The 12,097-nt window shown below is 56.8% G+C and overlaps 1 protein-coding gene across 3 annotated transcripts in view; it reads right to left on the bottom strand.

Annotated features, from left to right (window-relative positions):
- Window positions 1–9,218, bottom strand: part of GLCE (glucuronic acid epimerase) — a 47,771-nt gene extending 38,553 nt beyond the window's left edge. The window contains exon 1 of one of the 3 annotated variants that reach the window (XM_040569800.1): window positions 9,073–9,218. The gene's annotated coding sequence lies outside the window, so the exon portion shown is untranslated. Of the gene's footprint in view, window positions 1–4,988; window positions 5,316–5,400; window positions 5,420–9,072 lie in introns of those variants that run through there. The other 2 variants (XM_040569802.1, XM_040569803.1) reach the window with 2 other exon arrangements.
- Window positions 9,219–12,097: the final 2,879 nt, after the last annotated feature.

The following is a 12,097-nucleotide window of genomic DNA, read 5'->3' as shown; positions in this document are numbered from 1 at the left end:
TGATATTCAGGAAACACTCACGGTGGACACGGAATTCCTAACGCGCGCGACCGAGCTGCATGAACGCCCTGCCACCCGGGGAAACCAACGCTCCTTTCCGTCCGGATTTTTGCCCAACGCTTGGCCTCGCCCAACTCGGCTCCTGCTGACAGGAATTTTGGCTGCACGGGAAGGGGAAGCAGCCCGGCACAGACCCCTGCACACCCGCAGGCTGCACAAAGCCCCTGATGTGCGCCAGCAAGGCGGTCGCTGCGGGGTGCTGGCCTTCAGTCCCAACACTTACTCCTCCCGTAGCGCAAGGCAGATATTTAGAGCAAGAACAAAGCCCCCATTTCGGGGTGCTCCTGTCCCACAAGGCGGGCACTCGATAGGTAGGGTCACAAGAAACGGGGGCAAACTAAGTGATTTTGGAGACAGTTCCCCAGTAAGCTGGCGAAACGCAGACGGGTCTGCCCGCCCCTGGGCATGGAATCGCAGCAGGATGGAGCTTGGTTTGGCAAACAGAGGACACCCTTCGGGCTCAAAGCCATGCAGGATTCACGGCATCCCGCTCCCATGCCCCGCAGGCTCACCGCCGTGCCCGGGGCTCGGTACAGACCCTCTCCCCCCCCCAGGCAAACACCAGGCCTGCGGCTTTTTACAGCGGACGTTTTCACAGCGAGCCCCAAGAGAAATGATCACCAACAGCAGGAGACTGACCCGCACTCGGACCCCAAGGGTTTTGTTTTGTTTTGTTTTTTGTGACAAGCAGCAAGGAACGCACAAGTTGTGCCAAACCTCACCCAGAACCCCTGCAGCCCGGGGACAAACCTGTCACCGCGGAGAGGGGAGCGAGCTCCAGCAGAGGGCACTCGGAGGCAGGGAGAGGACCCGGGTGGGAGCCGCAGCACCCAGCGGGGCTCAGCTGAAGATGCCAGGAGCGCCCAGCCCGCACCCGGCTGCAAACCCAGCACCGTCTGCGGCCCCACACACCACACTCGGGTTTGTTTGCTTTAAAAGCAAAGGTTGGAAAATAAGAAAGCCTGCTGCAGGCTGCGAGGAGCCCTGCCACTTCGGGCAATGCCTGTGTGGGGGCGTGCGCTGGTCAGGCTGCTGGAACGGGAGGAGGGCAGTGCCAGAAGTCACACCAAGTGACATTATATACATATATATACACACACACACATATGTGTATAGATATATATAATACACACACACACACACACATATTTTAAACACTGCAACATTTTATAAAGAAAGCTTGCATCTTACAGGAGAAGTGGAGAACAATAACAGACCCAAGACTCGCGACTCCCTGGCACGCAGGCAGAACTTGGTACCAGCCCCACGTGTATTAAAACACCACGTATCGCCCCTCAGCGAGATAACCTCCTCCATTTACACTCATGGAAACCGAATGCAAGGGCCGAAACCAGCAGGAGCAGCTTCAACTGTAGTTGCTTGGATAAAGTTAAGTATCACTGGTCAGTATTTTTTCTTTCGAGCAAAACATTTTACCACAAGGTATTTACTACAGGTGCTCGTTTTAAAGCAGCAGTCCCAATGAGGATTAAGCTCACCGTTAGAGCATACGCCTCCAAATAAATTCGGTGAGCTGTGCACCTGGGATTTCACCCCAAGTATCTTGTACTGTATGTAAACCGCAAGCCCTATAACCCGTGTCAGAGAAAACGCAAATATTTACATGTATAAAAAAAAAGAGGGGGGACTGATAGTACCATTTCTTTCCTTTACAGAGGTTTAACAACTGTTCTGTGGGATTTAAGGCAAGGCCAGAGTGCTCGGCTGAGAGTCCCTAAGGTCAAGATCCCGGCGTTCTGCTCTGCCATCACAGAGCCATGCCCCAGCAAACACCAAGAGCAAAGAGGGTTGTTCCAGGGCTCGGACACCTGGGGCTTCCAGGCACTGCTCAGCCCAATGTCTGACCCCTGATACGACGCACACAGGGCAGGAGACGAAGCAATTAAGTGTCAGAGAAGTGCAGCACCACCTCGGGTCTTCTGAAAACCAGAAACAGCCTTCGGGAAGCGCTGCTGCTGTGAGTGACCTGTAAGCTAACCCCAACCGCTGCTTTCAGCTTTCATTTTCCCAAGCCACCAATACCATAAAATAGAAAAAAAAAAAAAATGTCTTTAGGTAAGAGATTGAGAATTCTGTTTTTTAAAAGGTGAGAACCTGATAAATCTCACTCCTGCAAGAAAGCCAATTTTTGCAAACAGCTAAAAACATGTCACAATTCTGCATTACTGCACAGCCTTCAGAGTCGTGGCAGCACATTTGCATATCTATTACTCTATAAATTTTACAGCCCACGTATCCCAAGAACACTGCTGCTGAACACCGATGCCAAGAGCCGGCTTTCTAAGAAAACTCAGGGCTCTGCAGAACCCTTTGGCCACAAGATCGCGTTCGCTGCTGGTGTTTGATTCTCAGCTCCAAGCCCCACCTGCCTCAGAAGTCTCAGAGCAAACTCACCTCCTGTATCCGTAAGGCTTCCCTACGATATCAGTCACCAAATATTTACTTCTAGGCACAGTTCAAATACAAGTTTAAGAACCAGACGTGCCTTGTGGCCAACGTGCCCCACGTCACACCACCAGGGATCCGTCCCCTCCTGCCCGGAGCTCTAACAGACCTCAGGCAGCACCGGGAAAGCACCGCGGGGGCACCTGCTGGAAACGGCCCACGACCAGTGAAGAGAGCATCTGAATTCAACACAAAATCCTGCTTCTTCTCACCTCCCAGCCAGGCGTCGATCCCGTTCCCACCACCAAATGTTCCAGCTCTGACACTCGAGGTTACACACGCGTGCGCGCGGGGCAATTTTTGCATAATTCAGCTCCCCCCGTCCCCAACGCGCTGCTGCTCTGCGCAAAGGAGCCCGAGCCTCGCATTGTTTTCCGTAATTCGTCACTTCGCATGATAAAATATTAAAAATGCCTCTTTTAAAAGCCTAATTCTCAGCAGGCTTTAATATGAACATTCTCCGAGTGCGCTGTTCATGCTTAAAAACAGGCATTAAACAGCTGAAACGTTTGATGTTTGGAAACACAGCTACCCATCTGCCAAGGGTTTGGGAAGCATTACATACCAGGCAAGATTTTCTGTTCTAAACCTATTTAATGTTAAAGAAAAAAAAAATAAAATCTCCAGACATGCAAAGCTTGGAGCTTAAAAATAATCCTTTCTACTTACTCCCAGATCTTCCCTGCAAAAGGCTTTGTTTACCGCGAAGCACCAGTTTGCTGCTGCTGGTATTGGGATCTCCCTCGCCTCCACGAAGTAACGGCGTTTATAAATTCATTTATAAGTTACCTGCAGTGCTTGGCAGTACCTGACCTGCTCTCCTTGGCCACCCAGGGCTCGCCACGTGCCCTGCTGCGGGTTATGGTGCCCGTGGTCCAGCGGGGACGTGCAGAGAGGTGCTGGGCACGATCTGAAAGCCAAAAACTGTTGCAGGAGACAAGCGAGAGCAGCCCCAGGAGGCTTGGGGTGGGCTCCATCCATGGGGCAGCCCCAGCAGCATCCTCGGGGCTGGGGACATTAAGGGGTGTCCTGTATACCCGTACCACCGCCACACCGTCCTCCTGGGGTCCCGGTCACGCCAGGCCACGGGGATTACCGCTTTGTAATCCTAAAACCAGCCTGAAGTTAGCACTAACATATGGCAGAGCACGACGGAGCTCTTCCTGCCACCCACCCAAAAGCGACGAGCTTCGCTGACAGGTTTTTTACAGTTTCACTTCCTTGGAAATTCAAATTTGTCTGGAAGAACACCGACTGCACGAAAAGCAGAGCAAGGAGCCACTAATACCGGGAGGAACTTGGCTGTCGGGGAGAGCAGGCACGGCTGCGACACCTAAGTTCTGGGGCTGGCGAGCAACCAAGATTTCGTCTAAATTCACCTTCTGTGTGGCAGCTCCACGGGGGGAAAAAAAAAAAAAAAAAAAAGAAGCACTCAAAACCCGTCACAGAAACAGGATGGAATCGAGGTGCACAGCTCTACTTAAAAATGGATTAAAAAAACAAAACAAAAAAAACAACCACACAAACAATGCTGTCTTCCCTCTTCTTCCACTGATGCCCCATCCTTCGTCATCTTCACCTGCAGAACCACCGCCCCTGTGGCGTGAAGCACAGGGCCTGTTTTGGGTCCTCAGGTACATGGAGAAATGGTATAGCAAAAGAAAAAAAACAGAATTACATCTCCCTTTCTGCAGCAGAAGATGCTCCGAGCTCACTTGTTGACATTTCTCATTAGGAGACATCCGAAAGCCCCGCGAGGAGAGCAAAGCTTCTTAGGGTTTTTAAGGAAGCCTACATTAAACAGCAGGGATGGCAGGAGCCCATCCATCCTTCGGCTCGAGATTCACACAACAGTTAACACTTTTTTTTGTTTTTGCAAGAACTTAAAAAAAAAAATAAGGCAACATAACACGCAGCCTTCTGTACACAGCTTCATCCTCACGCACCTTTTAGCGGGACAGCTTGAGCTCTGACTTCAAGCTGGTTTATTTGTCTACTTCCCAGAAACCAAAGCTGACGTTTTTAACAACGTATGCTACAGATTTTTTTTTTTTTTCTGCCTACCAAAAAGCAGAAATACAAATCAAACTGACAGAGGCAAAAAAACTAAAGACCCCTTGGACCCGATGATCTCTTGAGGTCCTTTCCAGCCCCCACAATTCTGTGATTCTTCCATTCAAACCACAAGCTAAAATCCTGGTTTAGCTAAATCCTGCTTTCAGACTGTTGATGTGAGAAATGCTTGTTCAGACATCTCTGAAGTCGTGAAACGCTCGGCAATTAAACACGTCCACGTCAGCTCATTAACCGTGCTCTGCCCGTTTCTGACAACCGGCTGCAAACGCTACGGAGAAATAGGAACGCCAAAAAGGTAAAAATCCAATACTGTGTGAAGGTTACGTGAAACAGCCCCGTTTTACCTTTAATAAAAGGGGAAATCCCAGGAGAACTCAAAGCCTTACTGCAGACGGCAGCCGCGGGGCTGGGGGAGCCCGACCGGGAGCCTTCGGGTCTGCCCCGACAGGAGCCAGGCTCTGCAGCTGCGGGTGCCAGACCCTGACCTGGACATCACTGAAGGCTGTGACCTCGTTAGCGTGTTGTTAACGAAGCAGGGCTGAAGGTTGGCCTTCCGCTCGCCTGCTTCAATTGATGGAAACCATCTGACGGGGGCTTCTGCTCGCCGCGCCCCGGGGTAGGATGCTTTTGGGACTCCTCTGAGGATCCCCACCCACCTGGGGGCAGGAGAAGAAGGAAAAGACCAAAACCACTTCTGTGGGAAAAGCACGCCCAGGAAAAACCTGGGAAATTGTTTCCCTTTGAACACGGAAACCGAAGAGGAACAAAGCTGCCTCTGCAGTCTCCTCTCACTCTTACCAAAGGTGAAGCTGCCCTTCGGTATCTCCAACATGATCGAGAAGTAGTGAAAACTCCTGATTTTTCACCTCCAAATGAGGCTCCGGCGGCTCCAAGAGATTCTGATAAACCCATTCTTTTGTTTTGAGGCTTTCTGGAATTTCCTGCGTACCTTAATGCGATTAAGGCGACAAAAAAAACCCACGCAACAGCCGCATTTCCTGCACTGGAACGGTTCGGGGACTCTCCCACCAGATCTGCGTTTTCAGAAGGCTTCTCACTGAGGCACACAAACAACTAAACTCACCCTGCAAGGGACAAAAAGGCCGCAATCCCCTGTGACAGCCTTCGTTTTTTCAAGGCACGAAGCAGGACAGAGAACACCAAGCCTGGGCAAAGCCCCTTCAGGAGCCAAACCAGGCATCGCCCGTCCCAGCTCACACCACACGCGGGATGAAGAGCTCTCCTCTCGAGCCAGCCTCATTTCATCCTCACTTCAGCTCCCTTCTCACCTTGCTCTTCCGCAGGGCAGCCCGTCCCAGTGCCCGACCACCTCTGGGTGCAGAACCTTTCCCTAAAAACCCAGCCTCAGCCTCCCCTGTCCCAGCTCCGCGCCGTTCCCTCGGGTCCTGGCGCTGCCCCCGAGAGCAGAGCTCAGCGCCACAACCTGGTGATTTGATACTTTTCCCAAGATTTGCCTTCAACTGCAGGCACATTTACAAGAAGAGCACGTGAAAAGCCACCTCTGGTGCCCAAAGTGTGGCTTCGAGCAACAGTAAACTCAGACCTGGGAGACATCACCAGATCAATTCGTTGCGAGACCAGCAAGGTGTGCGTAAACAAGAATTTGTACCTTGGGCTCTACAAAGTGCCACCAGCCAACCGGTTCACGTGTCAGAGGACACCAGCCAACCTCTAACTCCAACGGTACAAGCAACGTAAGCAAGGAAAAAAAAAGAAAAGGTGCCATACTTGAGATAAGACGCTAATTAAAAGCTCGTTTCCTTTGGACTCAGCAGCGAGCTTTCTTCAGCAGGATCTCATTACCATGCATTTTATCTGCCGCCTCCAATGTCTCAGACTCGATATTTACCGTTTAAAACCCAGCCAGGAAGCAATGCCTGGCCGTCCAGAGGACCTGGTTAAACATCAGCTCGACCGCCACCACGTGCTGCCAGCCACCGTGGTGCCAGGAGGCGAGGAAGGACCCGGACGCGTGGCAGGCGCCTCGGGAATTCATCCGTCAACAGGCCTGAGAACTTCCCAAATCTTATTTGGGTGCACACGGGTTTTGGTGTTGGAGGAGAAAAAAAAAAAAAAATAATAAATCATGAGATCCTACCACTGTAAAAAGGGGAACATCTGCCGACATTTTGGGTCTGCAGCACGAGATGAAGCGACGAGTCAACTTGCTTTGGAAACCGGCAGAAATTAGACCTTGAAGTTCTGGCTGCTTCGGACATGAAAGGCGGTTCATTAAAACACAGCCAAGCAGCAAAGTAACCAGTTCAAGACACACCACGAGCAGCTGCCTTTTCATCTTCCGGCTCAATTAAGTGTTCAGAAAGAGAGCTACGTAGACCTAACTTCAGTGAAATCCAACTCATCATCATCATCATCATTATTATTTTTCAGGACGAGAGATCCTGAGAAGAGAGAAGAAAAACACCGAAGGCCAAAAACACCCCAAAGAGCAGGTCCACAAAGCGCTTCGACCATCACCTGCTGAAGTGACGAGGGTACTACCAGCAACCACGGCTGCCCCGGTGGAATATTTATACTAAATGGGGAAAAATGGGTCCATTTCTCCAAAGCAGCCGCCCCGGACCCCTTGTTTACCACAGCACGTGCGCGAGCTGGTGCCTGGCTCACCTCTTGCTCCTCCTGCCTCAGCCGCGGCGTTACCGACGGGAGCGCTATTGTTAAGGAATGAGCCGGACAATGAAGGAGCTGAGGACGCTTGTCTTACAGAAAATTACTGTCAGACGCTGCCAGGCCCAGCTTTCCCTCTTTCCGGGCCAGCAGCCAGCCGCTAATCATCTCAGGGCCCTCCTAATTTTTAGCTGTGCAACACGCGGCGTGACACAAAGGGGGCGGCCTCCCCCAGGCGCTGCTTCAGGAGGCTTCCAGTGATTAGGGGAAAAAAAATACAGAAATTGTTGGCAGCCCCAGCGCAGACACCGCCGTTGTTACCTGCTGGGAGGTTCGGGAACTCCCCCGCGTGCCCCCTGGAGAGATAAGCGCCGGTATTTCCTTTATCAGAGTTTTCCTGTGCTGTCAGAGCACCACGACCAAAGGCACCCCACCGGCTGGGGCGGCCAGGCCCGGTGAAGGTGGCACTGCAAACCGGCCCTGTGCATTTCGGATTTGTCCTTCTCACCTGACTTTCGTGTTGTTTTTTTTTTTTTTTTTAAAAAAAAGTTTAAATGCCCGCCACAAACACTGCTGGATTCTGACATCTGCGTTGCCGAGACTCCCCCAATGCACCTGAAAAGCAGGGGCACGGAGCAGCCGCGGGAGTTACGCCTCGTCTTGGAGGGAAAGGCTTCCCTTTTCACTTTTTAACAGGTACGAAGGCTCCAACCAGGAGAGCCATCACCTATGGGCAAGCCCCGCACCTAAAGGAACAAGCCAGATGCTCGAGCTCCTACCAACAACACCACAACCAACACTTTCCGGTGTCTGAAGCCAGCAGGCACCGCGTGGATTAGCACGCGCACAGCAGAGATTTCCCTCTTGCCCTGCCCGGGAGGCTCCCGGCCGTTTGCCTTTGCAACGTTAAAACCGGGCTTAAAGGTGGAACAAATCGGCTAAAACCGCATCACAGCGGCGCTGCCCCACGTCCTCAGAACGGGCAGAGGCCAAACGGCCCCAGGACGCTCGGATCTGTGTCTGTATGCATCCCAAGCACGTTCACTGGGGTTTTCGTGACCTCGCCTTACAACCAGGCGCCCCAAATCCCTTCCGTTAGGGGGGGGGAATCGCTCAGAACCTCGCGTGCGAGGCCTGCGGGGGCCGCGTGGGCGCCGTGTGTCCGAAGGCAGCGCGGGGCAGGTGGTGCTGGCACAGGGGGTCCTTGTCACCCGGGTGCTGCCCTGCACCGGGGGCAGCTGGGGGCTCAGGACCCCAGGGGCTCAGGGGCTCAGGACCCCAGGGGCTCAGGACCCCAGGACCCCAGGACTCCAGGGGCTCAGGACCCCAGGGGCTCAGGACCCCAGGGGCTCAGGACCCCAGGACCCCAGGGGCTCAGGACCCCAGGACCCCAGGGGCTCAGGACCCCAGGGGCTCAGGACCACGGTGCCGCCACCCCCCGGGCACGAACGTCTCCCATTGCCCCCAACCCCCCGGTACAACCCGCGGTGCCCCGGTGCTCCCCCCGTGCCCAAGGCCCCTCCGACCCCTTCCCACCGGGCGCACCGGCCCCCGCTCCCCCCCCCCCCCCCGCGGCTCTACCGGCGGCTCCCTCCCGAGGGCAGCCCCAGCCCCGCCAGCTCCGGGCCAACCCCGGGCCGCCCCCGCCGCGCCCCCCCGGCGGCTCCTCTCGCCCCGCCGGTGCTCAGCGACCTCCGGCAGGCGGCTCCCGAGCCTGCGCTGACCCCGCGGAGCCGCCCCGGTAGCGGCCCCGGTGCCCGCCCGGTGCCCGCCAGCCCCCCCCCCCCCCGGTGCCCTCCCGGTCCCGGCCCCGGTCCCTACCTGCGGGCGCGGGCCCTGCCGGCGGGCGGAACCCCAGCGCCGGGGCAGGCGGGGCCGCACGGAGGGATCAGCGCCGCGCCCCGCCCCCGCGCAGCCAATCGGAGCGCAGCGGGCGGGGCGCTGAGAGCCCGCCGGCCAATAGGAGCGCGCGGCCCTTCCGGTCGCGGCGCGGCGCGGCGCTACCTGAGCCGGGGCGGGAGGGGGGGGGAGCGGCCCCGCCCACGCTTCCCGCGAGAGCGGCGGGAGGGGGCGGGGCTTGCCGCCGGCCAATGGGGGAGCGCGGCGGGGGAAAGGAGAGGGGGGCGGGGTCTGGAGGGAGGAGGGCGCTGCGCATTGGCTGCGCGCGGCCACGCCCCCCGCCCCGCAGCGCGCACGTGGCGGCGCGGGCGCGGGAGAACGAGGGGCGGGGCGGGGTTAACCCCTGCGCTGCCGGGCCGGGGGCGGCGCGCCCCGGGAGGGAGCCGGGGGGGGCACGGAGGGGTTTGGGGGGGGGGGTCCGTGCCCTGCCTCGGCCCGGGGAGGGGGGCGAGGCTCCGGGCTCAGCTCTGCGGGCTGAGCACACGCACCCCCCCCCCCAGCGTGCCCACAGCCCCATCGGGCGGCATTTTGCTCGATTTCGGCTTTTTTTTTTTTTTTTTTTTTTTAATTTTTATTAAAGTGACGTGCGCGGATTTTGAGCGGTCTGCGAGGCAGGTGCCGGTGGAGGGGGTGCTGGCGGAGACCCCGGTGCCGCGGGGGTCTCCCACCCCTACCCGGCCGGGTAGCCCTCGGCACGGTGCCGCCGCTGCCTGCAGCGCTGCGAACTCGGCCTTTTGCAGCTTTTCTCTCATTCTCTTGTTCTCGCCGCTGGTTCTGTGCCACGGGGACTGGGTGCTACCCGGCTGCACCCGGTGTGCCAAAACGCTGAGTTCCCCGCCGGCTCCTCTCGGCTGCTGTCAGCAGCCCCTGGGAGTTTGTTCTGCTTCGCGCAGCCTCGCGCGGCCGTCCAGGGGCTGGACCCTGCCCCGGCCCCTGCTGTGACCTCTTGGCCAAGCCTGCGCCGTGCAAAACCCTCGTTGCGTGCTGCTGACTTCCCTCCGAGCACAGCCACGGGCTCCAAATCAACCAGCACCGGGGCTGTGATGTCCTGGGGCAGGACCTAGGACTGGTGGCACTGGGCGTGCTGGCAGCGCGGGGCCGCGCGTTGGGACCGACCCCACCAGCCCAGCTCCCGCGCGGTCCCATAGGGCCCTGCAAACACAGAGGTCAGTGAAACCGGCTGGAAACGGTGCCTTGCCCTTCCACTGGTTTCACATTAACCGGGTAAATTAACCCGGCAAGTGTCCTAATGAGAGCACCATCCTCGTTACTCAGACCCGGGAAGGTATTTGCAGTAGGTGCGAGCTCAGCGCTGCCACGAGACCTTCCCTGCCTTACCCTGTGGTTGCAAAGCACATCCCTTGGCCTTGCCTTCTGTAGCACAAACACAACCCCAGCAGCACGGCACCGCATGCATCCCCCCCGCTTCTGGACCAAGCACCGGGGCTGGGGTGCCCGTGCATCGCTCCGAACCTCACCAGCAGCGCGTAAGCAAGCAAAAATGGCTAGGAAAAAGTGCAGGACGGGGTGCTGAGCTCCTGCTGCACCGCATGTTTATGGGAACCCCGCAAATGCTGTGATGCTGGCGGCTGTGCGAGGCAGGAACCCCCCCCACCCCGCCAGGACTGGCCCAAAAATTGTCTCCATGGCGACACGAACACCTCCTTCGGCTGCGTTATTCGTTAGCCTTGTTTGTCACACGCTGGGAAAACAAAACCGCAGGGCGGGACACGGCGAGATGCTCAGATAATGGAAGGTTATTGCTTTTCCCCCCTCTCCTCTCCGCGCGCGCGGAGGGCTCGCCCCACCCGTGCCAGGGCAGCCTGGCGCTGCCACAGATTTCCCATCGCAAACGAGTCCGGGTCTCGCCGCGGCTTTCACCCCGGACACGTCGTTATATGGAGCTGCTTTCGCGGCGCTGCCCAGGCGGTGTCGTTACGCGGGAAGGCCGGAGGGCCCTTCACCGAGCGGCAGCAGCGAGGGGCCGCGGAGCGGAGCAGCCCCTTGCTGCCAGGGACCCGCACACAGAGCCCCACAGGAGGGTTTTGAGCCTGGTGCAGGTGCTCGCCCTTTGAAGGAGATGCTCGTCCTTCGAAGAAATGCCGCTTTGGGGGTCCTTGCACCCATGGGGGGGGCTCTGCTTGGGGCAGGGCAATGCAAGGAGGGAGCGCGGCGAGGCACCACGCCGCCCCCCCTGAGCTTTCCCTGCGTGCCAGGGGGTGATTTGGGTTGGAAACGCGTGGTTTTCACTCTCCCGTTCTTCCAGGAACTGCTCTTGATTGTTTAAGGGCTGCGTTGGCAGCCCACCTAACAGTAAACAGCGTCCTCAAAGCGCATTGCAAAGAGATACCAGGGATGCTCTTGTTCCGATGCCAGATAAAGGATTTAGGCGGAGGCCCCACAGCGTGATGCACTTAAATAGAGCTTAAAAGATGTGGTCCTGATGCCAGTGCAAAAATTTACATTGCAATTATCATCTGGTTCCAGATTCGCTGCCGCGCTCCGCCCGCGAAATCCTTTATTTCAGACAGCCCAACGCCAAGCCCCGTTGTTCCCCGCTCAGCCTCCCCCCCGGCCCGGGCCCTAAGCCGACGATTCATGTATTAATGTGTGGTTATTAGATGACTCCTCTACCTCCACGGCTGCTATCTGTCTTTGGCGATGGAGGAAGGAAATGAATTCTTAAAACCTCAGGAACAAATGGTACGCGCGCGGAGATCAATCCTGCTCCCGCTGACGTCAGTGGAAAAATTTCCATCGGCTCCAACGGGGGCAGAACGAGGCGAATGCCGCAGGTACGCGCCTGATTTACAGCCGTGCAAAAATCCATAGGGGCCGAAGGGGGAAAGTTGTGCCTGTTAAAAATAACTCGAGGGGATCAAGCGACTGTCAGCGCTGTTTCTCTTCCGGGGGGAAGAACGGGCGCTGGGCTCAGTCCTGGTGCTCT

The sequence above is a fragment of the Cygnus olor genome, chromosome 11 (genome assembly GCF_009769625.2).
Source record: "Cygnus olor isolate bCygOlo1 chromosome 11, bCygOlo1.pri.v2, whole genome shotgun sequence".
Lineage (NCBI taxonomy): Eukaryota > Metazoa > Chordata > Aves > Anseriformes > Anatidae > Cygnus > Cygnus olor.
This window is presented reverse-complemented; position numbering and strand designations above follow the sequence as displayed.